The sequence below is a fragment of the Dama dama genome, chromosome 15, assembly GCF_033118175.1.
Source record: "Dama dama isolate Ldn47 chromosome 15, ASM3311817v1, whole genome shotgun sequence".
Taxonomy (NCBI): Eukaryota; Metazoa; Chordata; class Mammalia; order Artiodactyla; family Cervidae; genus Dama; species Dama dama.
This window is the reverse complement of record NC_083695.1, coordinates 70,338,122-70,352,291: the sequence shown is the minus strand read 5'-3', so window position 1 is coordinate 70,352,291 and position 14,170 is coordinate 70,338,122.

Here is a 14,170-nt window from a genome sequence, read left to right as displayed (position 1 = left end):
GCTTAGGAGGTACAAACTACTATGTATAAAATCAATAACATACAAGGATATATATATATAACCAATATTTTATAACCTTAAATGGAGTATAATCTATAAAAATTTTGAATCACTACACTGTATGCCTGAAACTGACACTGTAAATCAACTACACTTCAGAAACAAAAAGTATGACTTTTAAGGAGCCCTGTCTGTCACTTCAGTTCTTGCTCTGTTGACCCTGGCAAACTTTAAGAAAACAAGCAAATTATATCAAGGAAGCAAACTGGGGAGAGAAATATACACAGCACATAGTTAAGCATGGGCTGTGAGTTCTGTACAGATTAAAAAGAGTGAAGGAGACCCTGGCTGGAACGTTCCAGGGCGGCCTTCTGAATGAGGTGGACAGGAGCAGGTTTGATGGAGATTCAGAGCGTTCTGAATCTCTGATGGAGTCCCCAGAGTGTTGTTGGGGAAGTGTTCCAGCAGGAGCAAAAGTGGTAAGAGAAGGTCAAGAGTACAGAAAGGAGACTGGCCCATTTGGAACATAGAGTTGAGCTTGGAGAATGTCCTGGATCAATGGGAGAATCAGGTGAGAAGGAAAATCCCCTCCAAGCAGTGACCTTTGGTTTCCTTCTTGTTCCCAGCCGGCCCGTGGTCTTATCCATTTGTGCATACTAAGTCGCTTTCAGTCGTGTTCAACTCTCTGCGGCCCTATGGGCTGTAGCCCGCCAAGTTCCTCTGTCCATGGGATTCTACAGGCAAGAATACTGGATGGAGTAGGTAGCCATGCCCTCCTCCAGGAGCCATTCCCCACTTAGCCCCTAAGTGTACCCGGGAGGCCAGCCGTGGTGCACAGTTTTGGGCTACCACCAGGGGTCAGTATGGCCCAATAACTTTGAGCTTCTCCAGTTGGTTTAGATTTCTGAGTTCCCTTTTTGTGCCAGGTGCTGAGCTGGGGGCTTAAAAGAATCTATCCACCAATCAAAGGGATGGAGCTCTTCGTATGGCTGTTGCGATGTGCTTTTTCTTCAGTGATCTCATCTAATACTAATCACAACCTCTTGTGGTCTCCATGTATTAGTCTTATCCTCATGGAGAAACAGATGTTGAGAATTTTAAAGTTCAAATAGACTTTGAAGGAATCTGAATTTGAACCCAGAGCTATGATCTCCAACCCCGTGCCCTTCTCTGCAGCCTATAACATTTTGTCAAGGGGATAGGAGCATACACATATTTAGCATCACAATGAGTTGCATTAATAATTATTTAAAGACCAATGGCAGAATTTCAGTTGGAGATGAAAAAGTTCCAGAGATAGATAGTGGTGACGGTTGCACAACAATATGTTTGTGCCTAATGCCACCGAACTGTTCACTTAAAAATGGTTAAAATGGTAAACTTTATGGTATGTATCCATTACCACAATTTTAAAATGGCAATTACTATATAATATAAAACATTTGTTAATAACAATAGTTAATGGTATATATTAGTAGCTGTTTTTTTTAAAGCACTTATGAATGTATTAATCGTTTAATTCTTACAACCACCAGTTGAGGTAGGTACTATTCTTATTCTCATTTAGTACATAATTTCAGGAATTCCCTGGTGGTCCACTGGTTAGGATTCCATGCTTTCATTGCCAAGGGCATGGGTTTGATCTCTGGTTGGGGGAACTAGGATCCCATAAGCCTTGAGGTGCTGCCAGAAAATAAAATAATTTCATCACTTGATCTGTCCTTCCTCTCTCTCTCTCCCCTGATCCACTTCAGTATAGGCCAAGATCTGCATCTAACTAATCCTTAGGGCTTCCCAGGTGGCTCAGTGGTAAAGAATCCACCTGCCAATGCAGGAGACATGGGTTTGATCCCTGAGTCGAGAATATTCCCTGGAGAAGGAAATGGCAACCCACTCCAATATTCTTACCTGGAAAATCCCATGGACAGAGGAGCCTGGTGTGCTACAGTCCATGGGGTCACAAGAGTCCATGACTTAGCAACTCAACAACAACAACAAATTAATCATTGGTTGACCAGCATTGTAAAGTGTGATGGAATGGAAAGACCCTGGTCTTTGAAGCTCACCGACCTGGAGCTGATATGCATTCTGCTGCTTTACCAGTTGAATGTTCTTAGACAAGATACTTAGTCTCTCTGAGCCTCAATTTTTTTCATTTATGAAATATAATAATAGTTCCCACTTTGTTTGGTTGTTGTGATGGGCAAATAAGTGTAAAATGCTTAGCCTAATGCTGATACATAGAAAGCACTTGAAAACAACAGCTGTTCTTATTATTTGCACATAGCAGTTCAGCTCAGTTCAGTCACTCAATCGTGTCCGACTGTTTGTGACCCCATGGACTGCAGCACACCAGGCTTCCCTGTCCATCACTAACTCCTGGAGCTTGCTTAAACTCATGTCCATTGAGTTGGTGATGCCATCCAACTATCTCATCCTCTCTAGTCTTCTTCTCCTCCTGCCTTCAATCTTTCCCAGCATCAGGCTCTTTTCCAGTGAGTCAGTGCTTTGCATCAAGTGGCCAAAACATTGGCGTTTCAGCTTCAGCATCAGTCCTTCCAGTGAATATTCAGGACTGATTTCCTTTAGGATTGACTGGTTATTTGCACATAGCAAAGTGTTCAGAAAATAATAAATAAATGGATCTGTGTGTCTTGAGAGTACCTGAAATAGCTCCTGGCCCTCCTGGGCACATTGAATGAAATGTTAGTTGCTCAGTCGTGTCCGACTCTCTGCAACCCAATGGACTGGGGCTAGCCAGGCTCTTCTGTCCATGGGATTCTCCAGGCAAGAATACTGGAGTGGGTTGCCATTTCCTTCTTCAGGGCATCTTCCTGACCCAGGGTTTGAACCTGGGTCTCCTGCATTGCAGGCAGACTCCTTACCATCTGAGCCACCAGCGAAGCTTCTGGGCATGTTGGAAGGAGGATATTCAGCCCCAATCACTTTAGCCCAATCAGTCCAGGAATGGCAGGACTGGGTAAGTTTCTTTGAGTCCAACTCCATCATTTTACAGAGGAAGCCAAAGCCCAGGAAAGGGAGTAGTTTTCTGCAAGGTCACCCTTGTGTCAGTTGACCAGGAAGTTACCAAGCAGTCTGGTGTGGTGAGAGCCCCTCCCCTGGAGCCAGACCTGGGTGGTGATACGGGCTTCAGGTTAGCCAGCCTGGCCCCCTCCCTGATGCCCCTCCCAAGTTAACATCAAGTCCTTCCAGTCTTGGATTGGCTCTGAGAGGTGCTTACCTCTGCCCTTATTCTGCAGGAGCGGCCAAGAGGATTGTGAAACTGGGAAATCAGTTGTTTATCCTAACTTCTAGGGTGAGGAGTGAAGAGAGAAGGGGAAGGGGTTGGGGCTGGGCACCTTTAGTTAGTGTTTATTCTTTCTCCTTCCTTGGCCTGGAAACCAAGGGGAATCCAAGTAGCAGCATGTGAAGCAAGATCCCAGGGTCTCTGAGAAGCTTGTTCCGGTGAGAGATGACTCAGCACAGGCCTCAGAACCGTAGGGAGTGGCCCCCTGGCCTGGGTTCTGTGTAGGCGTGTGTGTGCTGTGTGGGCCACCGTGACTGTCACTATTCCCTCAGAGGAGATTTTGTCTCCTAGGAGCCCAAGGGTGTCCTGGCTTACCCCCCAGCTAGTGAGTAGGTGGTAGGATCAGGTCCTCATTGTAATTTGATCTCTAAATAACACACTTTCCCTTGAAGAAACCCTTCATGTCTTGCTTGAACGCAGCAACCCTCCTTTTCTCCAGGCTCTTGCCAGAACCACCTCCAGACTAGGATTTCTGGGACAGAGGTCATCAGGGCACTCCCAAAAGATGCCTCACTGCTTATAGACTGAGCTCCCATCCTTAGCACTGTGGTCCTGACCAAAATTTCTGCGTTATCCCAACCTTCACTCCTTCCCACCAGCTACCCTGTGCTCTCGGCCAGGGTTTTGCAGTGTGAACTGTCCTCAGAAGCATAGAGGACATTTGTTTTAAAAATGCAGGTTCTAGGGCTTCTCTGGTGGTCCAGTTTGGTTTAAGAATCCACCTGCCAGCGCAGGGGACATTGTTTGATCCCTGGTTTGGGAAGATCCCACATGCCACGGGGCAGCTAAGCCTGGGAGCCACAGCTGTTGAGTCCATGTGCCACGGCGACTGAAGCTCACACACCTTAGAGCCTGTGCTCCAGAGCAAGAAGCCACTGCAGTGAGAAGCCTGCTCACTGCAGCTAGAGAGTAGCCCCTGCTGGCTGCAGCTAGAGAATGCCCAGGCAACAATGAAGACCCAAGGCAGTCAAAAATAAACAAATACTAAATAAAAATTTTTAAAATAAGAGACTATTTTTTTAAAAATAAAAGAATAAGGATTGTCATGGGGAGCTAAAATTTAGAAAAAATAAATAATAAAAATGCAGAGTCCTAGCCCTACCAAATCCATTGCTCTCAGGGGCTGGACTACTTGAGGCCAGTTCTTGTGCAGACTACCATTTAAGAACTGCAGTTCTGCCAAGCCGGATTGTGATATTTCATGACTATGCTGGCCCTTGGTGCTCTTTCTCCTGTTGGTCCTCTTCCAGGAATGCCCTTCTTGCAATTCCCAGACTGGTGCTCCCTGCTCCTTCTTTAAGATTCATCTCATGTTAACTCTTCCGTGCTCCTTCCCCCTTCTAGGTGCCTATCTTTGTGTTCACACAGCCACACCACACTTTCTAACCCACCTCTGCCCTAGAATTTTCACATTGTCAGGATTGGTTCCTCTGCTTGTTTGTGAGCTCCATAAACATCATTTGTTGTTGAATCTCTGGGACCTGGCAGAAAGAAGGCATGTTTGCTGAATGACTGAATGGAGAGCAGGCCCCAGTCTAACTCAGAAAGGTAGATTTAACCCATTTGTTAACTGACAGAGCCAGGATTAATCGTGCAGGTTTCCTGCTCCACGGTTTTGGTCTGTTACAGGATCTAAATATTTGGTCTCCTCTCGAGGAAGCTACACATTTACATTTTGGCAAGAGGTGTTTAGACTAGCTGTGATTTAGGACTTAGAATTATTTTTCATAATCTCAAAATGTAGTTCTGTCTTAAACCAAGGAACTGCTTTCCCCTGATCTCTCTGAGGATGGAAACCACCAGACTTTTTCTCCACCTCAGATCTCTTCCTCAGGATCATCCATGTCATAATTCTTGACCTTTTAACTCTGGTGCCACAACTGCCACCTCAGCCCGGCACACCCTGGACCTTGTCATGACTGCTCCAGCTCAGAAATGCCAACATGCCGGTGTCTGGCCAGAACCCCTCCTTGCCTTCGGCTTACTCACTGCCCCCAGTCCCAGTTCACCTGCTCTCTGACTCATGACTCCCTCATCCCTTTTCTAAGCCCCAGCCCACAAATAGCCTCCTTTCTTCTTCCCCTTCCCCAGGGAGGTGCCGCTCCTCCCGTCCAAGGCAGTCTGTCACCTGGGTGCTGGATTCCACCCCTGCCGACCCCTCAGCACTGTGCCATCATTGTCACCTCCCTTTCTTCTGTCTTCAGTCCCTCCTCTGGCTGTTTCCCTCCCCCATACCAACACGGTCAAGCTTCTCTCACCTTTGGGCCTACCTTCCTCTAGTTATTAGCTAATTATGGTTTGGGACCAATTCTGATGTGTGGAGGTTTCTCCACACTACCAAACCATCCTTGGATACCAGCTGGGTGTCCTGAAACTCAATTCAGTTCTGACACAAACTACCCAGAGATAGCATCTCTGTGGCACAAGTAAAGGGCTCAATCCCACAAGACTGCCCAACTGCCTTCAGATGCCAATTGAAATCCCAGGTGTGATCTGTGCTTCTGACCAACTGACTATAAGTCAGAGGTTCCCACAACCCCCTCCGTCCTTGTTCTTGTTCAGTTTCTCAGTTGTGTCCGACTCTCTGAGATTCCATGAACGCAGCACACCAGGTTTCCCTGTCCTTCACTATCTCCCAGAGTTTGCTCAAACACATGTCCATTGAGTTGGTGATGCCATCCAAGCATCTCATCCTCTGTTACCCCCTTCTCCTTTTGCTTTCAGTCTTTCCCATATTCATGGTCTTTTCCAGTGAGTCGGCTCTTCTCATCAAGTGGCCAAAGTATTGGAGCTTCAGCTTCAGCATCAGTCCTTCCAATGAATATTTAGGGTTGATTTCCATTCAGATTGACTGGTTTGATCTCCTTGCTGTCCAAGAGACTCTTAAGAGTCTTCTCCAGCACCACAATTTGAAAGTATCAATTCATAAAGTGCTCAGCCTTCTTTATGGTCCAACTCTCACATCCATACATGACTCCTGGAAAAACCATAGCTTTAACTATGTGGACCTTTGTTGGCAAAGTGATATCTCTGCTTTTTAATATGCTGTCTGGGTTTGTCATAGCTTTTCTTCCAAGGAGCAAGCGTCTTTTAATTTTATAACTGCATTGACTGTCCACAGTGATTTTGGAGCCCAAGAAAATAAAATCTGCCACTGTTTCTACTTTTCCCCGTATATTTGCCATGAAGTGATGGGACCGGATGCCATGATCTTAGTTTTTTGAATGTTGAGTTTAAGCCAACTTTTTCGCTCTCCTCTTTCCCTCCTTCCTTGGGTTTGATTAATTGGCTAGAGTGGCTTACAGAACTCAGAGACACATTTTACTTATTAAATCACTGGTTTAGTTGTGTGGTTTTTGAGGTCTTTATTTATTTATTTAAAAGTTTTTTTGGCCATGCCAGCATGAGGGATCTTAGTTCCTGACCAGGGATTGAACTGCGCCCCCTGCAGTGGAAGCACAGTCTTAACTCTGGACCACTAGGGAGCTTCTTTTTTTTTTAACTGGTTTATTTTAAAAAGATATAACTCAGAGATAGCCACATGGAAAGAGATGTTCACCAACTTGAAAGTGCCATAAACCCCATCCGTTGGGGTTTCTATGGAGGCTTCATTATATAAGCATGATTGACTAAATCATTGGCCATTGGTGACTGATTTAATCTCTGGCCCCCTCTCCCATCCCTAGAGGTCAGAAGTGTGGAAGAGCTCCATCCCTCTAAAAACATGGTCGATTCTCCTGGCAGCCAACCCCATCCTTTAGGTGTGGTCCAAGAGTAACCTCATTAACAAAAGACATCTTTATCACGTTCATCACTTAGGAAATTCCAAGGGTTTTAGAAGCTCTGCTAGAAATGCATGAAGACCAAATATGTATTTCTTATTATAAATCACAGTATCACACCAATTTTTTCAAGTTCCCTTCACAGCATATCTTATCAAAAGTGTAGGCCCAATTTGCTTCCCACTTACTCCAAACCTGGTTTCTAGCCCCACCACTACGGCAGTTCTTCCCAAGGCTTGAGGTACTCCCAGCCTCCTAACTGTAAAAAAGCAGTGGCAGTTTTTAGTTGCTAACTTGCCTGCACTTTGTGTGATATTTGACAGTAAGAGCCACTCCTTTCTTTGTGAATCTCTGTTCCTTCTTGGTTTGCAAAGTATTCTACCCACCACCTTCTTTATAAGTGGTAGGTATAGGTCCTCTTCCTATTCTCAAATGTCAGTAGTCCATACTTTTCCTTGTTTAGCCCTTTTAGCTTCCTGTTTTATTTGCTCCCTCTGATTATACCTCATATAATCTAAAGTTTGCCACTTGTTATGCAAGACACCTGACATCTCTGAACTTTAGTAAAATGGGAGTTGTCATGAAAAGTACATGTAAAGGGCCCAGCAAGGTGCCTGCCACAGAGACTCCCTAAGTGGTAGTCCTTTGTATTATTATTGTTGATAATAAAACAATGTCTTTATTTCTGCCCTACAGTTTTACATCTCTCTTTATTATTGTTTTCTAAACTTTTTATTATGGTGATTTTTGATCAGTCCCCAGAATAGATAGAATTGCATAATGAATCTCTGTGTACCATAACTAAGCCCTAAGAACCATCACCCCATGGCCAGCCCTGCCCTATTCACCCCTATTTTCTACAAAAGATACAAACTTTAAAAAATAACCATAATACTATTATCATACATAAAATATCCAACCTTCTGGGATAAATTTGTAGTATATCTGATTCCTTTAAGATAGTGCCACTGGATATTCTCCAGGTGGGCTTTCCTGGTGGCTCAGACAGTAAAGAATCTGCCTGCAATGTGGGAGATCTGGGTTTGATCCCAGGGTTAGGAAGATCCCCTGGAGGAGGGTGTGGCAATCCACTCCAGTACTCTTGCCTGGAGAATCCCCATGGACAGAGGAGCCTTGCAGGCTACAGTCCATGGGGTTGCAAAGAGTCAGACATGACTGAGCAACTAAGCATAGCACACATTCTTCAGGTACTTCAAATTCAGCTTGTCCAAAGCTGAACCAGCATCTTCTCAGAAGCCTGTTCCTCTCCCATCAACTCTGTGGGCCCTGTCTTGGTGATGGGAACCACCGTTCATCACTCCTTCATATCAGGACTTTGGGACGAGCCTTTCAGCTCCTCATTCTTCCTGACACCCCATCCAGCCACTCACCTCCTACAGATCTCTAGTGTATGTCCCCTGCATCTCCCCTGCCACTGTCTTACATTAGCAGGCTCTTACTGGATTCTTTGCCCCTGGGCATTCACTTTTTAAGTGATCTCCTCTTTGTGTTTTCATATTAATGCTGTTGTCCTAAATTTTTTTGTGGTAAAATCCATATAACATAAAATTTACCATTTTAATCTGTATGGTTAAGTGGCATCAAGTATATTCAGGTTGTGAAATCACTACCACCATCCATCTCAGAAACAAGACTGGGAGCTGACCGTGGCCCAGATCATGAACTCCTTATTGCCAAATTCAGACTTAAGTTGAAGAAAGTAGGGAACACCACTAGACCATTGAGGTATGACCTAAATCAAATTCCTTACGATTATACAGTGGAAGTGACAAATAGTTTCAAGGGTTAAATCTGATAGCATGCCTGAAGAACTATGGATGGAGGTTTATAACATTGTACAGGAGGCAGTGATCAAAACCATCCCCAAGAAAAAGAAATTCATAAAGGCAAAATGGTTGTCTGAGGAGGCCTTACAAACAGCTGAGAAAAGAAGAAAAGTGAAAGGCAAAGGAGAAAAGGAAAGATATACCCATCTGAATGCAGAGTTCCAAAGAACAGCAAGGAGAAATAAGAAAACCTTCCTCAGGGGTCACTGCAAAGAAATAGAGGAAAACAATAGAGTGGGAAAGGCTAGAGATCTCATCAAGAAAATTAGAGATACCAAGGGAACATTTCATGCAAAGATGGACACAATAAAGGATAGAAACGGTATGGACCTAACAGAAGCAGAAGATATTAAGAAGAGGTGGCAAGAATACACAGAAGAACTATACAAAAAAGATCTTAATGATCCAGATAACCACGATGGTGTGATCACTTGCCTAGAGCCAGACATCCTGGGGTGCGAAGTCAAGTGGACCTTAGGAAGTATCACTAGGAACAAAGCTAGTGGAGGTGATGGAATTCCAGCTGAGCTATTTCAAATCCTAAAAGATGATGCTGTGAAAGTGCTCCACTCAATATGCCAGCAAATTTGAAAAACTCAGCAGTGGCCACAGGACTGGAAAAGGTCAGTTTTCATTCCAGTCCCAAAGAAAGATAATGCCAAAGAATGTTCAAACTACCACACAATTGCACTCATTTCACACGCTAGCAAAATAATGCTCAAAATTCTCCAAGCTGGGCTTCAACAGTACGTGAACTGAGAACTTCCAGATGTTCAAGCTGTATTCAGAAAAGGCAGAGGAACTAGAGATCAAATTGCCAACATCCATTGGATCATAGGAAAAGCAAGAGAATTCCAGAAAAACATCTACTTCTGCTTCATTGACTACTCTAAAGCCTTTGTGTGGATCATAGCAAACTGTAGAAAATTCTTAAAGAGATCGGAATATCAGACCATCTTACCTACCTCTTGAGAAACCTGTATGCAGGTCAAGAAGCAACAATTAGAACTGGACACAGAGCAGACTGGTTCCTAATTGGGAAAGGAGTACATCAAGGCTGTATGTTGTCACCCTGCTTATTTAACTTATTTGCAGAGTACATCATGCAAAATGCCAGGCTGGATGAAGCACAAACTGGAATCAAGACTGCCGGGAGAAATATCGATAGCCTCAGATGTGCAGATGACCCTACCCTTATGGCAGAAAGCAAAGAGGAACTAAAGAGCCTTTTGATGAAAGTGAAAAAGAAGAGTGAAAAAGCTGGCTTAAAATTCAACGTTCAAAAAACAAAGATCATGGCATTCAATCCCATCACTTCATGACAAGTAGATGGGGAAACAATGGAAACAGTGACAGACTATTATTTTGGGGCTCCAAAATCACTGCAGATCATGACTGCAGCCATGAAATTAAAAGACGCTTGCTCCTTGGAAGAAAAGCTATTACCAACCTAGACAGCATATTAAAAAGCAGAGACATTACTTTGCCAATAAAGTCAGTCTAGTCAAAGCTTTTTTGACTAGTCAAAGGTTTTTCCAGGAGTCATGTACAGATGTGAGAGTTGGACCAAAAAGAAAACTGAGTGCTGAAGAATTGAACTTTTGAAAGATTTGAAAGAATTGATGCTTTTGAACGGTGGTATTGGAAAAGACTTCTGAGAGTCCCTTTGGCAGTAAGGAGATCCAACCAGTCAATCCTAAAGGAAATCAGTCCTGAATATTCACTGGAAGGACTGATGCTGAAGCTGAAGCTCCAATACTTCAGCCACTTAATGCGAAGAGCTGACTCATTGGAAAAGACCCGGATGCTGGGAAAGATTGAAGGCAGGAGGAGAAGAGGGAGACAGAGGATGAGATGGTTGGATGGCATTACTGACTCGATGGACATCACCTGGAGTTTGAGCAAGCCCCAGGAGTTGGTGATGGACAGGGAAGCCTGGCGTGCTGCTGTCCATGGGGTTGCAAAGATTCGGACATGACTGAGGGACTGAACTGAACTGACCCATCCCCCTGGCTCCTGGTAACCATCATTCTATCTTCTGTCTCTATGAATATGACTACTCTAGGTACTTCATACAGTATTTGTCCTTTCGTGGACAGAGGAGCCTGGCAACTGAGCACACAGCACAGTTATTTCACTTAACACGGTGAGGTTCAAGGTTCATCCATAATGTAATATGTACCAAAATTTTTTTCCTTTTTTAATGCTGAATAATGGTCTCTTGTACATATGTATACCACATTTTATTTATTCACTCATCTCTTGGGTTGCTTTTCAGTTCAGTTCAGTTCACTTCAGTTGTGTCCGACTCTTTGCAGTCCCATGGACTGCAGCATGCCAGGCCTCCCTGTCCATCACCAACTCCTGGAGCTTACTCAAACTCATGTCCATTGAGTCAGTGATGCCATCCAGCCATCTCATCCTCTGTCATTCCCTTCTCCTCCCACCTTCAATCTTTCGCATTATCAGGGTCCTTTCCAATGTGTCAGTTCTTCCCATCAGGGGGCCAAAGTATTAGAATTTCAGCTTCCGCATCAGTCCTTCCAATGAATATTCAGGACTGATTTCCTTTAGGATGGACTGGTTGGATCTCCTTGCTATCCAAGGGACTCTCAACAGTCTTCTCCAACACCACAGTTCAAAAGCATCAGTTCTTTGGCTCTTGGCTTGCTTTATAGTCCAACTCTCACATCCATACATGACTACTGGAAAAACGATAGCTTTGACTAGACGACCTTGGGTTGCTTTTACTTTTGAGCTATTATGAGTAATGTTGCTATGGACATGAGTGGACAGATAGCTCTCGAGATCCTGCTTTCAATTCTTTTGGGTACATACCCAGAAGTGGAATTGCTGGACCATATGGTAATTCTATTTTTAATTTTTTAAGAAACCGCCGTACTGTTTTCCATAGCAGCTGCACCATTTTACACTCCCACCAGAAATATAGAAGGGTTCCAATTTTTCCATGTTCTTACCAACACTTGTCATTTTCTATTTTTTTTTTTTAATTATAGCCATCCTACTGGCTGTGAGGTGATATTTCATTTTGGCTTTGGTTTGAATTACCCTAATGATTAGTGTTATTGAACATCTTTTCATATGCTTATTAGACATTTATATTTTTTTTTAAGAAAAATCAGTTCAAGCCCTTTGCCTATTTTTGAATTGGATATTTTTGTTGTCGCATTGCATGAGTTGTCCTTTTTCTCTGTTAAGAATGTACTTTGATGCACAAAAGTTTTTAATTTTGTTATAATCTACTTTATCTGTTTTTTCTTTTGTTGCCTATGCTCTTGATATCATATCCTGCAATAACCTTTTACACACATGCATTTATATCCTTCCACTATCTGTTTATAATCCTGCTATGGTTCCCTCTTTCAGACTCCTTAATGATCTAGTCTCTGTACTTCCTCAGTCTCATCTCTTGGTGATAGCTCCACCCAAATGTACTTATCAAGTCATTATGAATTACTGCATAGCTCTGAGCATTCACATCCTTTACACTGGCCAGTCCCACTTTCTCTCCCTCTTTTCTTTTCACTAAACTTTTATTCACCTTTAAGACTTCTTCAATACTTCCTACTCTAAGAAGACTTCTTTGACCTTTCCCAGAGTTAGGTGACTTCCTTGTCCTTCCATTGATGACTTTTACTAGAACAGTTAACAAAGTGTGTTTTAAGTGTTGCCTCACCTGTGTCCTGTCCCTGCAGGTAGACGGTAAATTTCTTAAGGGCAGGACCCTATCCCTGTCTTGTCATCTATACACAGCTCGAACTCAGTTGAACTATTGAACTGGAATCTCTGCCACTGTTCAGTTGTTTTGACCTTAAGAGAACTAGTTAAAACTCCCTGGGCCTCAACTTTCTCATAAAATTATTATGGTTTATTGAGTTTATGTTTGTAAAGTGCTTGGTGCTCACTTTGGCCCAGAGTAAATGCTCAATAATGAAATGGAATTATCATCGACTTGTTGGGTTGATATCACAAACTCTAATCAGGTGTGCTGAAACTGTGTACCTCAGATTGGGACTTGAACCCACAGTCTTTTAATTAGAATCCCTCATACGATGTCTGGACTTACTGAGGCTCATGTTCTTTGTGTCTCAGTGCAGAAGGAATTCAGCAAGAGGCAGAGTGATGGGCAAGAAGTAGATTTGTTAATACAGATGCTTGTGAGAGAGAGACAAGCGGGCAGGCGATGGGGCTCTGCCCGGAGGATTAAGTGGGCTACAATTTTATAATCAAAGGAAAGTGGGAGAGGGGTGAAAGCCCACCTTCTTCAAGTAGATGTCAGACTTACTTCACTAGCTCCTCCTTCAATATTGGGCAGGAGATTGTCTGACTCCATGAGATCAAACTAGGACTGTCATAGGGCTTTTAAAATCAGTAGAAGGGTGGTGACATTTTTCTTTCACCTAATAACCTGGGGCATATCTCGTGCTTTTATTTATGGCTTTATAGGTGAGCCTGCTTCATTCTACCATGTGTCAATAGCATTCTTGAGCGATCATGAACTTACAGTGGTCTCTCATCGTTTCCTAGGTTTCCCTCTATATAGTCCCATACTGGAACTTCTGCAACTACCTGTATAACTACCCTGTTCTATCCCTATCTTAAATAGGGACAAAATTCTTAAACTCCCACGGCCTCAGTTTTTCCTTCTGTAAAGTGAGGTGTTTGACCTGGATCCTCTATAGTAGTGGTTCTCAAACTAGGTTGCACCTTGCAATCATCTGGGGAGCTTTAAAAATACTGATGTCTAGGTCCCTCTCCCAAAGATTCTGGTTTAATTAGTGTGAGGAACAGCCAGGCACGGGTATTTTTTAAAAGCTCCCCTGGTGATTTTAATGTTCAGCCAGAATTAAGAACCACGCATCTAAAGTTTCTTCCAAATAAAACGCATTGATACAACAAGTTGAGCTGCCAGGACTGGCTGGAACCAGAGGGATGGAATGTCTCCTAGCATTCTTCTGCTATCACTCTTTGTTAATTTAGCAGGAAGCATTATTGAACGGGCTCATTAAGCTGGAATTCTGAGAGTGTTTGTGGATTCCTGAATGTTTAATACTTAGCAGCTCCCTCCTTCCTGGAGCAACCTGGGGGACCAGGACTCTTGAGTAAGAAAAAATTGGCTTCTCCTTACCCAACTGCTTTAACCCAAGGCCTTGGAGTCAACCCTAGGGTGTTGTACTGTGGAATCCTACTTGGGCTGGAGGAGAGGCTGGAGG